Raw genomic sequence first — 20,858 nt, 5'->3', positions numbered from 1 at the left:
CAGGTACTATCTCAGCCCTAGGGATACTAGTGATGAGACTGGACAAGGTCCCTGCCATTATGGAGTTTACAGTAATAAGTAAAAATAATAATAGTAATAAGCACTTCAGGCATGACTGATAATTGCTGGGGGGAAGTCACGTGGTAACAGCTACAGAGACAACACTATGCTACTCGTCATACATAAAATTGCTAAATATGTAAGACTATCACCTCACACCCATTAGGATGGCTACTATCCAAAAAACAAAACAACCCACAGAAAATAACAAGGGTTGACAAGGATGTGGAGAATTTGGAAACTCTGTGCACTGTTGGTAGGAATGTAAAATAAAAGTATATTTAATCTTGGGATAGTGAAAATGACTAAACAAGATTCTGAGCCCACTAAAGAGGTATTTGAAATATTATATTCTGAACGGCAGATAAACAAATGTCCTTCTTTAGTCTGATGTTAATTCTAGCTTGGGCTTAAAAAGAAACAGTTCATCAGAGAAATCTGTCAATGAGGATAACAGATTGTTTCAAATTAAAATAAACTACCAAGATTACACACATATGCAATTCCAATACCCACTTCGTATTTCCTCATTCCTACATTCCTCAGTCCCTCTGATGTCTCAACACAGAGACATAACTCTGACTACTGCTCAGGTAAAGGCAGTTCATTAAGCCCTCCTACTGGACTCAGACTGCTTCTATGAGAACTGCCTCCTCTTAAGTTTCTGAGCTATTATCAGATAAAAGCAACTCTTAATCTCCTAGGCTTCCTTTTCAGGGTAATGTGCCAAGGAAAAATGAAGGAGAAAAGACGGAGTCCACAGTTTTCTCGAGTACTATACTTTCATCCATTTTGGACTCCATACTGCATGTTATTCAGCTTCATGCTAGGATTTATCAGCAATCTTCTTTATTTACTAAACTCACTTGGTACAGCTCTTACATTAGCTACATGGAGAAGAAAACAGCTATCAGGTGCAGCTACTATGCCACAATGAACTATGCTATTAACTATGCTATTAAAAGGTCTTAATGAAAAAAAAAAAAGACATGTGACATTGAAAAAAGAAAAACTGGAAAAGAGTATTATAGGGAAAGGAAAGTCTGAAAACAAGTTTGAGGTCAGATGACTCATTAATCAAGGAGAGTTGTTTTGTAAAGGAGTTAAGCCTCAGGCTAACTTTAAAAATGGTCAAGGATAGGGGCTCCTGGCTGGCTTAGAGATTACAGAACTCTTCATCTCATGGTTGTGAGTTTGAGGCCCACGTTGGGTGTAGAGATTACTTAAATAGATAAATAAACTTTAAAAAAATTCCAATTACCATTTTAAAAAAAAATGGGCAAGAACATAGTTTGCAGAATTAGGAGGAAGGCAGCTGTTCAGAGAATTCAGGGCAGCCTGATTACACACAAAGTAACAATTATCAGTACAGAATGACCAGTGCTTTTTAAAGTTCTGATTGATGGGACACCTGGGTGGCTCAGTGGTTGAGCATCTGCCTTCAGCTTCAGGTGTGGTCCCAGAGTCCTGAGATTGAGTCCTGCATCGGGCTCCCCACAGGGAGTCTGCTTCTCCCTCTGCCTATGTCTCTGCCTGTGTGTCTCTCATGAATAAATAAAATATTTTTAAAAATAAAGTTCTGATTGAAAAAACATGTAGTAATTCTCCTTTGTGACCTATAAAAGTCTACATGATCAAGTTTGATGAAGATAGCATACAACTACAGACTACAAGACCAAGAAACAATTTGGTTCTAGTCAGGCCTCTCATCCCTCATAGACTCTAAATCAGAAAGGAAGAAATCTGCATTTCTACAGCTATACCAGAATAATATTCTGGAATGTTTTCCTTCCTCTCATTTGAGAAGTTATAATGAACAGAGTCTACTGGGATCCCTGGATGGCACAGTGGTTTAGCGCCTGCCTTTAGCCCAGGGCGCGATCCTGGAGACCCGGGATCGAATCCCACGTCGGGCTCCCGGTACATGGGGCCTGCTTCTCCCTCTGCCTATGTCTCTGCCTCTCTCTCTCTCTCTCTGTGTGTGTGACTATCATAAATAAATAAAAATTAAAAAAAAAAAAAGAACAGAGTCTATTATTAAACCCATGCTATTTTCCACAGATAGCAGTGTAAATGCATAAGACAAAGAAATGGTAGCTAAAACAGATTCTAAGCAAGAGCAGCTTACCCAGCCTTTGTTTTTAAACTGAATGTTAATTTCACATATATATAATCAACAGACGTTTGTGTAATTCTTCAGAGTTAGCAATTACTTTATTTTCATTTTATTTATTTATTTTTTAGCAATTACTTTATTTTAGGCAGGGTTTTACATATGGTAGGTCTTCATCAACTGTTGGAACAAATGAATAACTTCATTTGTACTCAATGTACTACTGACAGAAGAAGCAAAACAAATTAAGTCCATAAAGTGACTGAAGCTGAAAAGCTGCAGAAGGATGAAGAATGCGGGCATTTTCTTGCAATGGTGTTGAAATTATTCAGCCATCCACTCATTCAACAGAAATCTGAAGACCTATTATGGGCCAGGCATTTTTGTAGTGTGCACATGTGTTGGGGTGTGTATAGATCAGCTGTTAGATACTAGCTAACTTCAACCAAATTTGACATACAAACACCTTGTGTTTAGTCCACAGAATGTTGACCAACAATATGTTTTTAATCAACTCTGATGTTTAACTTGCTTACAACAAAATTCACCCACTTTAAGTGAACGGTTCTAATGAGTTCTGACAAATGCACATTCTTGTGTAAATCACTCCCAATCAAGAAGAAAACATTCCCATCACTCCTCATGTCTTTTTGCAGTCAATCTTTCCCCCCTCTCAACAACTGATCTAATACTGTAAATTACTCTTGCCAATTCTAGAACTTCAACTTAAATGAAACTAATATGGAGCGCCTGGGTAGTGCAGTCAGTTGAGCATCGACCCCTCGTTTCAGCTCCAGTTGTGGTCTCAAGGTCATGGGATCAAGCCGCACTTCCAGCTCTGAGCTCAGCATGGAGTCTGCTTGGGATTCTCTCTCCATCTCCCCCTGTTCTTCCTGCTTGTGCTCTTGCACTCTTGCTCTCTGTCTCTCGAATAAATCCACAGTTTACCTATTCACCTGTTGATAATCTTTGAATGGTTTCCAACTTTGGCCATTATGAATGAAACTGCTATGGAGAGTCACATGGTCTTTCTGGGAATATATGTTTTCATTTCTCTTAGGTAATAAACACCAAGGTGCAGAACTGCAAGGCTGCATGATTAACTATGTATTTAATTTTACAAAAACCTAACCAGTGGTTGTACTATTTCACACTCAAACCAACAACACACATGAATTACAGTTGTTTCACTTCCTCACCAATACTTGGAATTGTCAGTATTTTTTCATTTTTATCTATTCTAATAGGTTTATCTATTCTAATGGGTATGAATTAGTATGTCACATAGTTTTCATTTGTATTTCCCTGGCGACTAATGATGTTGAGCATCTTTTCACATGCTTTTGGACATTCGAATATATTCTACGAAGGGTCTATTCAAATCTTTTGCTCATTTTTAATTGGTCATTTGCCATATTTTGAATTTTAAAGTTTTTTACAGGGCAGCCCGGGTGGCTCAGCGGTTTAGCACCACCTTCAGCCCAGGGCGTGATCCTAGAGACCTGGGATTGAGTCCCACATCTGGCTCCCTGAATGGAGCCTGCTTCTCCCCCTACCTGTCTCTGCCTCTCTTTCTCCCTGTGTCTCTCATGAATAAATAAAATCTTTAAAAAAAATAAAATAAAGTTTTTTACATATTCTAAATATATAAGTTCCTTAATAAATGTATCTATAAATGTCTATATATAATATGAAATTATATACGTGTATGTATATATATAAATAGTGTGTGTGTATATATAAATATTTCCTCCCAGTCTGTGGCTTACCTTTTCATTTTCTTATAGTGTCTTCTAAAGAAGAGGAAGTTTTACTTTTGATACGTCACATCAATTTTTTTCTTCTATAGTTAGTGCTTTTGTTTCTTAAAAAATCTTTGCCTACCTCAAGATGACATACATTTTCTTATAGTTTTTTCTTTTTTTTTTTTTTTTTTATAGTTTTTTCTATACATTTTATGGTTTTAGTTTACATGTTTAGGTCTATAAGCCATTTCAAGTTAATTTGTGTGTTTAGTGTGAGACAGGTACTGATATTCATTTCTTTTCCTGCAAATATCCAATTGTTCCAGCAACATTTGCTACCCCTCGACATTTAACCCTGTGTGGAAAAATTAACTGACCATGTGTGTCTATTTTAGCATTCCCTGTGTTCGAATGATCCACATGCCTATTTTCATACTAATACCACACTGTTGTTATAAATCTAGCTTTATAATGTTGAAATCATGTAATTCCTCCAAGTTCTTCTAAGTTATTTTGGCTATTCCAGATCCTTTACATTTCCATGTGAATTTTAGATTCAGCCTATCAATTTCTACAAAAAGGTCTGTTGAGATTTTGATTGTGAACACACTGGATATTGGGAAGACTGGACAGCTTTACATTACTGGGTCTTTCAAACCATGAATGTGACATATCTCCACATATTTATGTCTTCTTTAACTTTTCTCAGCAATGTTTTGTGATTTTTCAGTCTAAAGACTGAATTATATATAACTAAATTTATTCCTAAGAAACTTTTTTTTTTTAGAAACCTTTTTTTTTTAAGATTTATTTGTCGGGATCCCTGGGTGGCGCAGCTGTTTAGCACCTGCCTTTGGCCCAGGGCGCGATCCTGGAGACCCGGGATCGAATCCCATGTCAGGCTCCCGGTGCATGGAGCCTGCTTCTCCCTCTGCCTATGTCTCTGCCTCTCTCTCTCTCTCTCTGTGTGTGTGACTATCATAAATAAATAAAAAATTTTAAAAAATTAAAAAAAAAAAGATTTATTTGTCAATTTTAGAGAGAGAGGCAGAAAACGAGTGTGAGGCGCAGTGGGAAAGAGAATCTCAAATCAGACTCTGCCCTGAGCACGGACCTGGATGCAGGACTCGATCTCATGACCTGAGATCATGACCTCAGCCGAAATCAAGAGTCGTATGCTTAACCAACTGCACCACCCAGGCACCCCAAGAACATTTTTAAATTTTAAATGGGGGGCACCTGGCTGGCCCAGTAGGTGTAGCATCTGCTTTCAGCTCAGGTCATGATCCCAGGGTTCTGGGATTGAGCCCCCTGCTTCTCCCTCTTCCCTCTGCTTATGCTTTCTCTCTCTCCTATCTCTGCCTCAAATAAATAAATAAAAATCCTCAAAAAAATTGTTAATTCATTGCTAATACTATGTAATAGGAAATTTACAATTTAAAAAAAAATTCAGATTTTTGGCTTCCCTTGAAAAATATCAAAAGATCAGCAATTGTGGGCCTACAATCCCACATGTCAAGAATATCCTCAAACTAAACTGGCAACCCTCTTTAGATAGGGCATGTCCTCTCCAATTTGCCACAGTTCTTACCACTCCTTATTAAAAATCCCTGATCTATCCAACTCCATGTATTTAAGTTACCTGCTTGGTGCATATAACCAGTGAAATGCTTAGGGCTTGAAGAGGCAAAAGTATAATTATATTTGCATTTTAAAACTCTGGCTTCAGTGTAGAGAATTGATTAGTTAGAGTCAGAAAGAAGAATGGAAGCAGTATAACTAGGTAAGAATTTTTGACATGGTCCTGGAAAGAACATGGCTTGGCCTAGCTAGAATGAGTTTAGTAGAAATGGGAAGTTAACAAATAAGATTTATCAGTATTTCTGGAGTGATTACCAACAGAAATTGATGATAGAATGGATGTGAGTAGAGAGAGGCAGACGTCAAAGATATCTTGTCAGATTGCTGGCTTGTGTAACCAGGTGGACAGAAATACCATTAACAGAAATGGGGAACACTAGAACAGGAAAACCTTTGGCAGTACAAAAAGAACGCTAAGAGGAAAAGAAGAAATGAACAAAATATCAGATGAAGAACTAGGAGAAAAACGTCATACCAAGAACATAAAATGGCTTTAAAAAGGTGATCAACTATGTTAAACAGCACATGAGAGGTAAAATAAGAATGAAAATGGCTGCCCCTTCATTCATTAATCTGTTCAAAAATATTTATTAAGAACTTATGATATGGGATGCCTGGGTGGCCCAGCGGTTTAGCGCTTGCCTTTGGCCCAGGGCGCGATCCTGGAGTCCTGGAATCGAGTCCCACATCAGGCTCCCTGCATGGAGCCTGCTTCTCCCTCTGCCTGTCTCTACCTCTGTGTCTCTCATGAATAAATAAATAAAATCTTAAAAAAAAAAAAAAAAAACCTATGATATGCCAAGTACTGTTGGTGCTGAGGATACAGCAATAAACAAAATACCTGCCCTAATAGAGACTATGATCTAGTGGGAGGAGACAAACCAAATACATGTTGGGGCACCTGGGTGGCTCAGTCAGTTAATTGTCTGCCTTTGACTCAGGTCACGATCTGAGTCCTGGGATCGAGCTCCATATGAAACCCCACATCGAACCCCACTTAAGGCTCTGTACTCAGCAGGGAGTCTGCTTGTCTCTCCCTCTCGCTCTGCCCCTCCCTCCCACTTGTGATTTCTCTCTCCCTCTCAAATAAATAAATAAAATCTTAAAAAAAAAAAAAAATGAATTCATGTCAAGTCCTGTAGAGCAAGTGACACAGGGTAAAGGAAACAGAAGCTGCCTCAGATAAAGGAGTAAGATGGCTTTTTAATATGTGGTGGTCTCTATAATAAGGAAATAACTGAGCAAAAATCTGAAAAAAAATGAGGAAGTAAACTATGTGGAGATTTAGGGAAAGAATATTTCAAGCAGAGAAAACAGCAGGCACAAAGACCTGGTATACCCAGGAACAGCAAGGAAGCCAGTGGGTTTACAGTAGAGTAAGCAAGGGGGAAGAGTCATAGATCATGAAACTGACTCTGGAAAACAGAGCTTAAGATCTATAACCTATATGGAGAGAAGAATAAAAAAAAAAAAAAAAAGTCAAAAAAGGAACAGGGAATTCAGTGCAGAGGAAGCTATTACAGTAATTCAAACAAGAAATAATGATTATGTGATGGGTCAGTTGTATGGGTCACTTGATTACACTACTGCCCCCAGTTATCAAAACATTGTTTTTGTGAAGATATTTTGTGAAGATTTTATTTTGTGAAGATGTGATTTTTTTAAATATTTTTATTTATTTATTCATGAAAGACACACAGAAACGCAGAGACACAGGCTGAGGGAGAAGCAGGCTCCGTGCAGGGAGCCCGACGTGGGACTCGATCCTGGGTCTCCAGGATCAGGCCCTGGGCTGAAGGAGGCACTAAACCGCTGGGCCACCCAGGCTGTCCTGTGAATGTGATTAATATTCATAATTAGTTGCCTTTAAGCAAAGGTCATTGTTCTAGATAACCTAACTGGGCCTGATTCAATCAGCTAATAATCCTTAAGAGCAGAACTGACATTTCCCAGAATAAATTCTACCTGTGGGGATCCCTGGGTGGCGCAGCGGTTTGGCGCCTGCCTTTGGCCCGGGGCACGATCCTGGAGACCCGGGATCGAATCCCACATCGGGCTCCCGGTGCATGGAGCCTGCTTCTCCCTCTGCCTGTGTCTCTGCCTCTCTCTCTCTGTGACTATCATAAATAAATAAAAATTTAAAAAATAATAATAATAAATAAATAAATTCTACCTGTGGATAGTAACCTCAGCTCAAGACAACCTAGCCTGTGTATATCATACCTGCTTAGCTAGCCCCTACATCATGTAAGGAATAAATCCTTAACATGAATCTCTTAATGTATATCTCCTACTGATTCTGTTTCTCTGGCTGAACCCTGGTATAGATTTTGATATCTGGAAGTGAAGTGTTCTGTTTAAATACTTAAAAATGTGGAAGTGGCTTTGAAATTGGATAATGCGTAGAGGTTGAAAGAATTTTGAGAAGCATAATAGAAAAAGCCTAGGTTGCCTTCAAAAGACGTTGGTAGAAATATGGACATTTCCTGGTGAGAGCTCAGAAGAAAGTAAGAAGTACAGTAGAGAAAGTCTTATTGTTTTAGAGAATACATATGTCATCATAAACATACTGGGGAAAAGATGAACATTAAAGGTGCTTCTAGTAAAGACTCAGAAACAAATGAGGAACTTTATTGGAAACTAGAAGACAACCCTTTTTATATAGTGGCAATAAAATTTGGCTGACTTGTGTCCTACAGTTGTGTGAAAAGCAGAATTTCTAAGTGATGAACTTGAATATTTAGCTTAGGCAATTTCCAAGCAACATGTTGAAAGTGCAGCCTAGTTTCTTCTTGCTGTATACAGTAAAATGCAAGAGGAAAGATAAATTGATGGGTGAGATGTTAAACAAAAGAAGCCAGGACTTTAAAAAAAAAAAAAAAAGAAACAAACAAACAAATCGGGACTTGATGATTTAGGAAATCTTTAGCTTCTCTAGACCACAAAAAAAAAAAAAAAAAAAAACCACTAAAATAGAGATGCATGATTAAGAAAGCACTACTGTGGAGAGAAAGCCAAGGATGTGTGGCTGGACAACCTTTTTACTAGTGTTGATGATATTACACATGTAACTCGGGGATCTCTTCAACCAATTATCTAAAGAGAAGCTAGGAACAGAATGAGATAACCAGGAAATATCTCTGGAGGATCCTCTTGTCTAGTGATAAGAATCCCCAAAACATACAAATGAGACCCAAAAGGTTTCTAAAAATGTTTTGTCAGCAGAAACACTGCCAACTTGGCCTGACACAGAAAGAAAGAGAATGAAATAAAAGAAGGCTATCAAAATTCTACAGGCAAGAAATAGGCTACTAAACTATTCAGTTGCAAAACATGCACTAACCTTCGAGAAAAGTTAGGCTAGACACCAAAAGCAAAGACAACAAAAGTAAAAATAAATGAGTGGAACTACAGTAAACTAAAAAGCTTCTGCACAACAAAGGAACCCATCAACAAAATGAAAAGGCAACCTACTGAAAGGGGAAAATATCTGCAAATCATATATCTAATAAGGGGCTAATATCCAAAAAATATTTTTAAAACTCTACATCTCAGGGCACCTGGGTGGCTCAGTGGTTGAGTGTCTACCTTTGGTTCAGCTTATGATCCCAAGGTCCTAAGATCGAGTCCTGTATCAGGCTCCCTGTGGGAAGCCTGCTTCTCCCTCTGACGGTCTCTGCCTCTCTTTGCGTCTCTCACAAATAAATAAATAAAATCTTTAAAAAACAAAAACAAGGGGGGAATCTTTGCAGATGTGATTAAATTAAGGATCTTGAGATGGGGAGATTATCCTGGATTATCTGGGTGAGCTCTAAATGCGATCACATATCTTTATAAAAGGGAGGTAGAGAGAGATTTGACACAGAGCTAAAAGAGATGTGCATAGAGATCTGAAGATGCTGCTCTTGCAGACTAAAGTGATATTGCCACAAACCAAGGAATGCTGGCAGCCACCAGAAACTGGAAGAGGTGAGGAACTTACCCTCCCCTAAAGCCTCCAGAAGGAGTGCAGCTCTGCTGCTTTGATTTTGGCCCAGTAAAACTGATTTCAGACATCTGACCTTCAGAACTCTAAAAGAATAAATATAGGTGTTTTAAGCCACCAAGATTGTGGTGCTTTGTTACAGTAGCTAGCCACAGGAAACTAATCTGATGGCTTGGACAAGGATGATTACAATGGAGGTGGTGAGAAGCAATCAGATATGGATATATTTAGCAAACAGAACTAGCAGGATTCACTGATGGATTGGATATGAAATGGGAAAGGAAGAGAAGATGATGCCAAGGTTCTTGCCTGAATAATTTTAATACTAACCATTTTACTAAGCTAGGGACAACCCACGGCTCACGAACATGCAAGTCAGTAGTGGCCTCAACGATAACTGTTTTGGTAGAATTTGGGGCTGACAACCCTCAGATGACAGAGGGTTAGAAAAATCCAGAGTACTGCTATTTTATAGTATTATTATTTATTTTGAATATTGTCATGTTGTCTTTCTGGTTGTTATTCATCTGTTCATTGTCTTGCCCTTTACCTAGCTCTAGTCATTAATGGACCAAATATCCAGTAAAAAGTTGATTAATTCTCAAGTGGGCCAAAGGAACTCAGTTCAGAATGCTGTCCTTTAAGGCAAGAGAGGATAGGATGAGAAGGGGTGGGTCACTTTCATTCATTCAACATGTATTTATTGAGTATCTATTATTATTTGCCATGCCAAGCACTATGCCAAATGTTGAAAAAATAGCAATGAAGAGGCAGATATGGTCCATGGCCTCACAAAGCTTATAAGAAAAACATAAAAACAATTATTTAGCTGTAACCATAGCTACTGCTACAAAAGAAAAATTCTGGATGTTAAGAAAATTAACATGCACAGAATGCCTATCATGTGCAAAATGTTTTATATGTAATTTATTTACCTCTCACAACTAAACTATGAGGAAATAGGAATTTGGAAAGATTAATTCCCTTGCCCAGGATCACACAGCCAGTGAGAAGTAGAGCCAGATTGAAAACAGGTGCATTCAACTTCAAACTAACTCATCATTTCTATCTCTAAAGAGTATGAAAATCTACTGTGCTTTTTCAAAAGAAAACAAGGAAGTGGCCAGAAGAGGTAGAGAGTCATGCAGGTAAAGTTTTGAGGATCCTTGCTCTAGAAAGAGCTTTCTAAGCTTACTTGATGAAGGTGAATTTTGGAGGGTATTCAAAAATCCCTTAACACTCTCCAAATAGAACAAAAGGTTACACTATAATTAACTCAGTTTTATTTAGGCACCCAACAGGTTATTAAACATGTTGAAAATAAAATGTCATGAATACCTTGTCCAAACTGTACAGGTCATGCCCAGTTTTCATCAAATTGTTTCTACTAGGCTCACCTTCAGAATCAGCATTCAGGTACAAAAAAAAAAAAAAAAAAGTCAACTATGTTAAGTAACTGATTCAGGAAAATGACTAAATAATCATTACACTCAATGTATAAAAGATTCATGACAAGACAAATGAGCCATAACACCCTATGATGTTCTACTGCATAAAGGAAAGCTTTGAATTTATTTAATTTCAAGCCAAATCAGTAATCTATGATCTCACTGTATTCTTGGTTTCCTATTCTCACCATTCTAGGACTCCTCAATCCTCCCTTGCAAAAAGAAAAAAAATGTATATATACATATACATATAACATATGTGTGTGTGTGTGTGTGTGTGTATACACAGAGAGAAAAGAAACGTCAACAAGAATGTAAAATGAGGGAACCCTGGGTGGGGCAGGGGTTTAGCGCCTGCCTTTGGCCCAGGGCGCGATCCTGGAGACCCGGGATCGAATCCCACGTCGGGTTCCCAGTGCATGGAGCCTGCTTCTCCCTCTGCCTCTCTCTTTCTCTCTCTCTCTCTGATGACTATCATAAATAAATAAAAATTTGGGGATCCCTGGGTGGCGCAGCGGTTTGGCGCCTGCCTTTGGCCCAGGGCACGATCCTGGAGACCCGGGATCGAATCCCACGTCGGGCTCCCGGTGCATGGAGCCTGCTTCTCCCTCCGCCTGTGTCTCTGCCTCTCTCTCTCTCTCTCTCTGTGACTATCATAAAAAAAAAAAAAAAAAAAAAAAAAAAGAATGTAAAATGATCCACTGAATCTACAAAATGGAGAATTTATTTTTTTTCTTTTTTTTTTAAATGGAGAATTTAAAATACCACTACATCTTTGCTTTTCATGCCACCTTAGGGCATTAACCTGGAATATTAAAAGCTCCTGAATGGAATCTTTAACTGAAGTAAAAGAGATAAGAAAATGGCCCTTACCTTTCATTTCTAAATTGTTCTGAAAGGCAAGATGATAAATACAAGGCAAATTTTAAAAGACTATTTTTTAAGATTTTATTTATTTAAAAGAGAGAGAGAGAGACTATAAGCAGAGAGAGGGGCAGAAAAAAGCAGACTGCTGCTGAGCAGGGTGCTGGACCCCAGGATCCTAGGATCATGACCAGAGTCAAAAGCAGAGCAGATGCTTAACCGACTGAGCCACCCAGGCGCCCCTAAAAAGCTTACTTTATTTTTTTAAGATTTTATTCATTCATTCATTCATTCATTCATTCATTCAAAGAGACACAGAGAGAGAGAGGCAGGGACACAGGCAGAGGGAGAAGCAGGCTCCACACAGGGAGCCCGATGCGAACTCGATCCAGGGTCTCCAGGATCACACCCCGGGCTGCAGGCGGCGCCAAACCGCTGCGCCACCGGGGCTGCCCTAAAAACACTACTTTAAATATACCATCACGGGATCCCTGGGTGGCGCAGCGGTTTGGCGCCTGCCTTTGGCCCAGGGCGCGATCCTGGAGACCCGGGATCGAATCCCACATCGGGCTCCCGGTGCATGGAGCCTGCTTCTCCCTCTGCCTATGTCTCTGCCTCTCTCTCTCTCTCTCTCTCTCTCTGTAACTATCATAAATAAATAAAACATTAAAAAGAAAAGAAAAAAAAGTATATAAATTTTAAATAAATAAATAAATAAATAAATAAATAAATAAATAAATATACCATCACACAGAGGCACCTGGCTGGCTCAGTCAGTTAAGCATGTGTGTGACTCTTTGATCTCAGGGTCATGAGTTCAAGCCCCATGTTGGGTGTAGAGCTTACTTAACAAAATAAACGAAAATAATCATACCAAAAAATACGTCCATCATATAACAAAAATATAAAGTCAGCAAAAAGCCAGTTTCACCATGAAATCGTTAACACCACTCTCATACCAAAATGCAACATATGTGTCCTAAAATTGAGAGGAGGACAACTTTCCAAGTTCCTGTAAATTTTGTGGTAGTGAAAATATGTACAAATTAACCACGATTAGGAGACTTTGGCATTGCTTATGCCATTTACTGTTACAAGGATAACTGAAACATTGACAAAATATGTTTAAAATTTGGACACTATAGTATGTCCTTATTTAGTATTTACTGAGCAATTTAGGATGCGAAATCACTATTATAGCTTTCTATTTCAAGAATGGCAACAAGATACATATAAGGAATACTGCAAAGAATACTCTGAAAGCTACAACACCTTGATTACTACTATAAAGAATCCTCAGCATACTAACATTTTCACAAACTATGCAAAAGAAAGTGAACAGGCACAGACATTTACTTCAGGCAAAGTCAGGCACTTCATACATATTATCATAGAGAGTCAGTATCTTTTACTTCAAAGACAGACCTGGGGGAAGCGTGGCTGGCTCAGTTGGTAGAGCATGCAACTCTTGATCTGAGGGTTGAGAGTTCAACCCCCACACTGGGCGTGTAGCCTACTTAAAAGAAAAAAGGGGGGAAAAAAAGACAACTTGGTTCAAATACCGATTGCAATCTTCTTAAATTAGTGAATCTCTCCAAGCTTCTCTTTCCTCATTTACAAAATGGAGCTAATACTTACTTCACAGAGCTGGTGTGAAAATTAATGAGGTAGCACAATAATGAGTCCACTGTTACTCCATGATCCTTGTAACACTCATGTTGTAAGACTCATTAACCCCATTTTTCAGATGCAAAACTAGTCACAAGAAAGTTAAGTAGTGGGACGCCTGATGGCTCAGCAGTTGAATGTCTGCCTTCGGCTCAGGTCCTGATCCCATGATCCAGGTTCAAGTCCCACATTAGGCTCCCTGCAGGGAGCCTGCTTCTCCCTCTGCCTATGTCTCTGCCTCTGTCTCTTGTGTTTCTCATGAATAAATAAATAAAATCTTAAAAAAAAAAAAAGAAAGAAAGTTAAGTAGTGAGCCTATGGTTACACAGCTGATAACTGTCAGTACCTAGTTCTCCTCATGCCCTTAAACTTGACATGTTACTTGAATGGTTATTTTACTCTCTCTCATACTACAGAGTTTATGATTTTTTTTCAAGTTATACCCATTATATGTTAAGTTTTGATACCAGAACAAAAATGTTTCAAAAAACAAAAATTGGGCGCCTGTGTGACTCAGCGGTTGAGCGTCTGCCTTCAGCTCAGGGTGTGATCCCGAAGTCCCCGGACCGAGTCCCACAGCAGGCTCCCTGCATGGCGCCTGCTTCTCCCTCTGCCTGTGTCTCTGCCTCTGTGCGTCTCTCATGAATAAATAAATAATCTTTAAAAAAAATCACCCATAATTCCCATTTATAATTTAGAGGTCAAAGACCCATAAGTAGCCAACTTATCTTCAAATTCAGTAAGAGTATACATTTCAGATTTCAAAATGAGCTATCCAAATTACTTGTTACTAGCACTCATATAAACAGGAAATGATTTTCAAAAGCAAATGAATAAAAGTGACTAGGGAAGCAAATAAATCAGATATACCACAAAAGTAAAAATATGGTATATGAATGCTCAATCTTCCAAAGATTCTGCAGATCTTCTACCACGACTATGTGAGCCAGCCTTAAACACAGGGTGAAGAACTGACCCAGGCTCAGCCACTAGATTATTGTGGAACCTCAAAGCACTTAATTTCTCAGTGCCTCTGTTCAACTAACAATGAGAGTTGGACTGAAGTCCCCGAACGGCAAAACTGAAGGCAATTTAGGCCATTAGAGCCACCCAAGGTACCCTGACAGATCACCCAATTCCTGTTTTAACACCTGCAGAGACATGGAGTTCAATGATCTCTCTTCACAAAAGTGACATAGTGTTAAGAATCTCTGAGGAGGGACGTCTAGGTGGCTCAGCAGTTGAGTGCCTGCCTTCGACTCAGGATGTGATCCCAGATCTGGGGATCAAGTTCCGCATCAGCTTCCCACAAGGAGCCTGCTTCTCCCTCTGCCTGTGCCTCTTCTCTCTCTCTCTCTCTCTCTCTCTCTCTCTCTCTCTCTCTGCATCTCTCATGAATAAATAAAATATTTAAAAAACAAAAAGAATCTCTGAGGATTCTTTTGTGACTGAGCACAAAAGTGCCCACTCTGGTATTTTTACTCTGGGTCCTGGTTCCACCACTAAGATCTTCTGAAGATGTACCTTTGAGTGCTGCTTCTGGCTAAACCCATTAGGTAATTTAAAGAGGGAAGAGAGAAGAATACAAGATACCTTTCACAAACAACTGTGAATCTCCTGAGGAATTGTTGCAACTGTGGAGTTCAGCTAAATAAAATCACTGGTTTACTCTATTTGTGAAATAAAAATTATCTTAACATAAGTAGTCGAACGGGGAAAACTGATGCTGAAGCAGCAAATGATTACATTTAAATGGCTGACATTTAAAAGCTTCTGAATACTCACATTATTCCACATTCATTCATCTCTGACTTCAACCTCATTCACCCACAGTCAGTTCTATGCTATGGCCCAAAATGAACAATGACGACAACGATGATGATTTATGTGAACCTGTTCCAAGGACGTGGTATATTTTTAACTCAGTTAATCTTTATAGCAGCAATATAAAGCAACCACCATTATTAACCCCATTTTATAGTTAGTGAGTTACCAAGATGTGGTAAGAGTATACACACCCAAGGTTACACAGCTAGCATGTGGTGACTTCCAACCCAGGAAGTCTGGCTCTAGTATTTATGCTTTTAACTACTTTGTTTTGTTAAGTTACTGTTCTCAATATCAGAAAAATTACTCCTCCCTCACCTTACACGCAGAATTTAATGTTTGTGTTTCATATCAATGCTGGCCTAAACTACTTACAACATTTCATAGAGCCCTAATTCAGCGTCCACTTCCACATATTAGCCTATCATGTTGAAGGCACACAGTAAGCACCCAATAAATACCTGTAAATATCTGCTAAGGGCAGCCCGGGTGGCTCAGCGGTTTAGCGCCGCCTTCGGCCCAGGTCCCGATCCTGGAGACCCGGAATCAAATCCCATGTCGGGCCCCCTGAGTGGAGCTTGCTTCTCCCTCTGCCTGTGTCTCTGCCTCTCTCTCTCTCCCTCTCTGTGTGTCTGTCATGAATAAATAAATAAAATCTTTTAATAAATATATATATGTATGTGTATATATATATATATATATATATATATATATATATATATCTGTTAAAAGAATTAAATCTTTCCCAATTCCCTCATTTTCCCAAAAGTAACCTTTCCCACCTCTGAATCCTTCCTTCCCCTCCCCCAGCACTTTGCACCTTTTTCCAACACTTTTTCTGTTCTATGCTACCACTGTGGTAGCCAGCCTCCAAGATGGCCCCTAAGGATCCTCACCTCCTCTATTCATACCCCTGTATAATCCCTTCCCACGATGTGTGACCAATAGTATAATGGAGAAATGATGGTATGTGACTTCTGAAGCTAGATCAAAAACAACAACAACAACAACAAAACTTGGTCTCTTGGATTATTTGCTCTGGGAAAAGTCAGCTGCCATGCACTGAGGGCATTCAAGTAGTTCTACGGAGAAGCCCATACTAACAGAGACCTCCCACCAATAGCCTACAGCAACTTGTCAGCAATCTGAGTAGCCACCTTAAGAGGATCCACCAGCCTGTCTTCAGATGACTGCAACTCTAGATGACCTATCACTGCAATTCGTTGAGAGGTCCTGAGCCTGAACCACTGCTCAAGCTGCTCCCAAATTCTGGGCTCACAGAAACTGTGAGAGATGATGTTTACTGTTATCTTAAGCACTAACTTTTGGAGTAACATGTTATACAATAATAGGCAACACACCTAACAGTCTCTAAAACTCTAAGTTCCTTAAGAGCAGAAATTTGATTCACAAAATTTGTTAAAGCCTTAGAATTAAACAGTACCTATATATAATGGTGCAGTGGGCCATTCCCTTTGTTCAATGTTCCTTTTCTTCCAATGTATAAGCATTTATTAATACCTATATGGTATATGCCTGTACCACTTCATCTATAACCTGTCAGTGTCCTCCCTCTTTTCTTTCAAGACCTTCTGAAATATAACCTCCCCACCAAAGATTTTTTTTCAGCAGACGAAAATGTTCTTAAATCAATCCTATCAACCTTAGTATTTACATAAACATACAACTCACTGTAAATATGTATTTATTCATATTCACCTTTTAGTCAACAAATATTTACTGAGTATCTGCTATGTCCCAAGAATTGCTCTTGAGCTAACAGAATAAAAGAAACAAATTGCCTTTGTGGAGTTTACCATCCATAGTGGGTTCTCTAAATATAAAAACCTCTGTTATTAGGACTTCAAAATTCTAATTGCCCTTTCAAAAAAATTCATTATTCACAACCATTTTACCTCTTTCCTTTTCTATTTCATTGGCCATCCTTTTCTTTATACACTTAAATATTTAAGCTATGGCCTCAAGAAAAGTCCATATCTGTTTAATAGCTTTGTTAAGTGCCCCATATAGAATCTGTATATGTCAATGTCTTCCATTAAATGTTTCCATGAACCACTTCTTAGCAAATATCACCACACTTATAAATACCACTTGATAGCCTTTATTATACACGTTTTAGCAACTCTAAATCAAATATGAACATTTATTTCACAGAAAGTAATTTGTAATTTATGTAGTAAAATGACATATATATGTCATATATATATAGCTGGAACAGTCTCACCTCGTTTATTTCTGTAGAGTGTTAAAAGGAAATGAGCATACATACTTTTAAATCAGAAATTCAAGTCCTGGCTCTATCACTAACTGTGCAACCCTTAAACAAATTATTTAACTATGCTGAGCCTCAGTCTTCCTATCCTAAAGTGGAGGTAATATCTGCCTCATAGGGTCGTTGTGAGAATTAAGTGGTAATATTAAAAGCCTAACTTAATGCCTATTATATAATGGGCATCAAGAAATGTCAGTTTCCTTCCACTTCCCCAGGGCTTATACCTGCAGTCAGAAGATCTATCAAGAAATCTTTCCAAGCTCAGTTACTTCTGTTTGGAATGATCTTCCTCTCCTTCATCTAATGAGTTAAGGATCAGCTCAAATGCCATCTTCTCTTTGAAGTGAAAAGGAAAAGCTCCCTTGACCCTCCCATACAGTTCTAGAGTTTATTTCAGTGTGTTACAATTATCTGTCACTTTCTGCCTCTCCCACTAGATAGACTGTGAGCTCATATGAGCAGAGACTATACCTCACTTACCCTGATAAACTCGGCTTTTAGAAAAACACCTGGTGGAGGACCTGGGTAGCTCTATCAGTTAAGTGTCTGCCTTTGACTTAGGTCATGATCTCAGGTCCTGGAATCAAATCCAGCCCAGTATTGGGCTCTCTGCTCAGCAGGAAGTCGGCTTCGCCCTCTCCCTCTGTGCTCTTTCTCACTCTCAAAAAAATCTTTTTTTTTTTTTTTAAGATTTTATTCATTTATTCATGAGAGACACACAGAAAGAGGCAGAGACACAGGCAGAGGGAGAAGCAGGCTCCATGCAGGGAGCCCAATGCCGGACTCGATCCTGGGACTCCAGGATCACGCCCTGAGCCAAAGGCAGACACTTAACCAATGAGCCACCCAGGCGTCCTTCAAATAAATAAATCTTAAAAAAAAAAAAAAAAGAAAAATACCTGGCATGTTATAGGCAAGGAACAAGTTTACTGAATGAATAAATGAATGAAGTCATTACTTAAATAGTACCCAAATGTACTGAGTGATCCAAACTTTACGGTTTTGCCCTTTATGGGCTGAGATGCTGTTTCATACTTCTTTTGAATCCCTTCCTCATAGCAGTCAGTAGAGGACTAAAGGATGTGGAAAGTCTGCAATAAATACTTTTGGATTATGGGATACATCTTACTCTTCCATCTCATGATTTTACACCAAATAAAAAACTTAACCAAAGAGATGTGACTTGTGGAAGCCTTTCTAAACAGGGTCTTTTCCTAACAGTTACTGGCAAAGAACTGAAGCCAATACTAGAACAGACTATAGTCAGTTTTTCTTTGCACGGGCTTTTGAAAAAAGCAGTAATGGTCTGCCTCTTTTAAAATCATTTCACTAAGAAACTATCATAAAGCTCTTTGATTCACTATGAAAAATGCAAATGACATTAAGCAAAACTTAATTTAATAACTTTTAGCCAAGGGTTCCCCACCCTGCAGTCCCAGGGCCATGTGCCAGCTGGCTGTACCACCTCACTCCTGGGAGGTGGCTGCTTTTCAACAGTAAAACTGCTTAAGTGAAATTTGTGGAGTTTTCGGGGTCCTCTAATATGAAATACAAGAATTTCACTTTTTACTAAAAATAGTATGTCACGAGTTTTGGCTTCAGGTAAAAAAGATCTTGAGAAGATCTCAAAAGTTGGCAAGCTGGGAACATTTCAGACTTCTTACAAACTTCAAAGTATGTGAAAACACAAGAAGCTAGGTGTAATCTCATTATTATTTTTAAGTGACATCTTTCATATTCCTGTATACACATACCTCATGCCCAGTACAGCTGAGTGTCCACCAAACTGCCTTTTTGTTACGCTATATAATAGTGAGAAAACAGAGATCCTGACAAAGCCCATTTGGGCTGGTGCTTGAATACAAACCGATCTACCCGTCGTTCTCAACTCACAATGATCCCATGTAGTAGGTCTTATGCCCATTTTCCTGATGAGGAAACCGAAGCCCAAGATTACAAAGCCGGCGAAGGGCAGCTTGGCGAACCTGATCTGAAAGCTCCAGCCCAAGCTACTACAGAGTATCAGTGCTTTCCTACGGCACCGGCCAGAGTGGGAGGTGGAATCAAAGCGTCCTGACACTTTCTTAGAGGGTCAAGTTCTTGGCCGTCAAGTTTCAAATCGGCCAGAGCCCTTACACCTGGCGGCATTCAGGTGGCCGACACAGGCATCAACAAGTCCAGGTGAGGCTCCCTCGCCAGGGAATCCTAGGAGTGCACATGGATCCGAAGGGTCTGCACAAGACCCCGGGACCCTGCGGTCAAAACACACCCGGGCGCAATGGGTGCAGGACCGCCCTCATCCCCTCACCGGCGCTGCCAGGCCAGGCGGCTCACAGGTGCACGGCCGCGCCCCGCGCCGCCCGCCGCGGCTGGGGGACCCGGCCCCGAGGCGAGGGGCGGGCGAGCTGAGCGGCGACGGGGTAGGGGCCGAGCGGCGACGCCCGCGCGGACACACCCCGAGGGCGCGCGGCGGGGTCGCGAGGAGAAAGGATGCTCGGGGCGGGGCCGCGGTGGGGGAGGGGCTCCCTGCCCGGACTCTCACTCACCGCCTCGCGCTCCTCCCGGCCGGAGCTCCGCGGCGGTCCCCCTCCGGCTCTCGCCGCGCGTCTCCCCTCCCGAGGCTCAACGTCTCGCCAGTGCGCACGGAGCTGAGGAGAAGTCTGCACGAGAGGAGGGTGTGTGGCGAGCGGAGCCGAGGGGGTGGGGAGGATGGAACGGTCGCTCTCGCCGCCGCCTCGGACACCACAGACACGGCCGCCGCCGGCTCCTCTCAGCCACGGAAGCTGCGGCCCCTCCCACCACACCCGCCTCCCGCCTCCCACACCGCCTGCTGGAAGAGTGACGGCGGCGCTGGCCAATCAGAGGCCTTGCGGAGGCTGGGACGGTAGAACTAAAGGGAGGGCGGGAAGGGAGGGGTACGGAGGCGGTGAGGACGGCGGCGGGACTTCCTGTGACTGACGGCCAGGCGCAGCCAATGGGCAGCGAGAAGATGACCTCATCGCCAAGGGAAGTCTGGAACTGGCGGAGCAGCGGCTGGGAGGTGGGAGGAGGTCGGCGACGAGCCGGAGGCGGGGCGCCGGGGCCTTAAAGAGACCGAAGCCCATTGGTCACCCGGCCGAGGGAAGGGCGGCGGACCGGCTAGACTTCGCCAAGTTGCCAAGGGGTCAATGCCGCGAGCCCTTAACTGCATTAATCCTTCTGACCCAACCCGATC

General features: G+C 40.7%; 1 protein-coding gene across 2 annotated transcripts in view; it reads right to left on the bottom strand.

Moving 5' to 3' along the window:
• The window catches only part of MRTFA (myocardin related transcription factor A), a 195,563-nt gene extending 175,036 nt beyond the window's left edge, over nucleotides 1-20,527 (bottom strand). The window contains exon 1 of one of the 2 annotated variants that reach the window (XM_072741232.1): nucleotides 20,191-20,527. The gene's annotated coding sequence lies outside the window, so the exon portion shown is untranslated. The remainder of the gene's footprint in view (nucleotides 1-20,190) is intronic. The other variant, XM_026017305.2, reaches the window with a different exon arrangement.
• Between the last annotated feature and the right edge of the window lie 331 nt (nucleotides 20,528-20,858).

The sequence above is a fragment of the Vulpes vulpes genome, chromosome 16, assembly GCF_048418805.1.
Source record: "Vulpes vulpes isolate BD-2025 chromosome 16, VulVul3, whole genome shotgun sequence".
Classification (NCBI taxonomy): domain Eukaryota; kingdom Metazoa; phylum Chordata; class Mammalia; order Carnivora; family Canidae; genus Vulpes; species Vulpes vulpes.
Note: the sequence above shows the minus strand (reverse complement) of the source record. Positions and strands in the feature narration are given on the sequence as shown.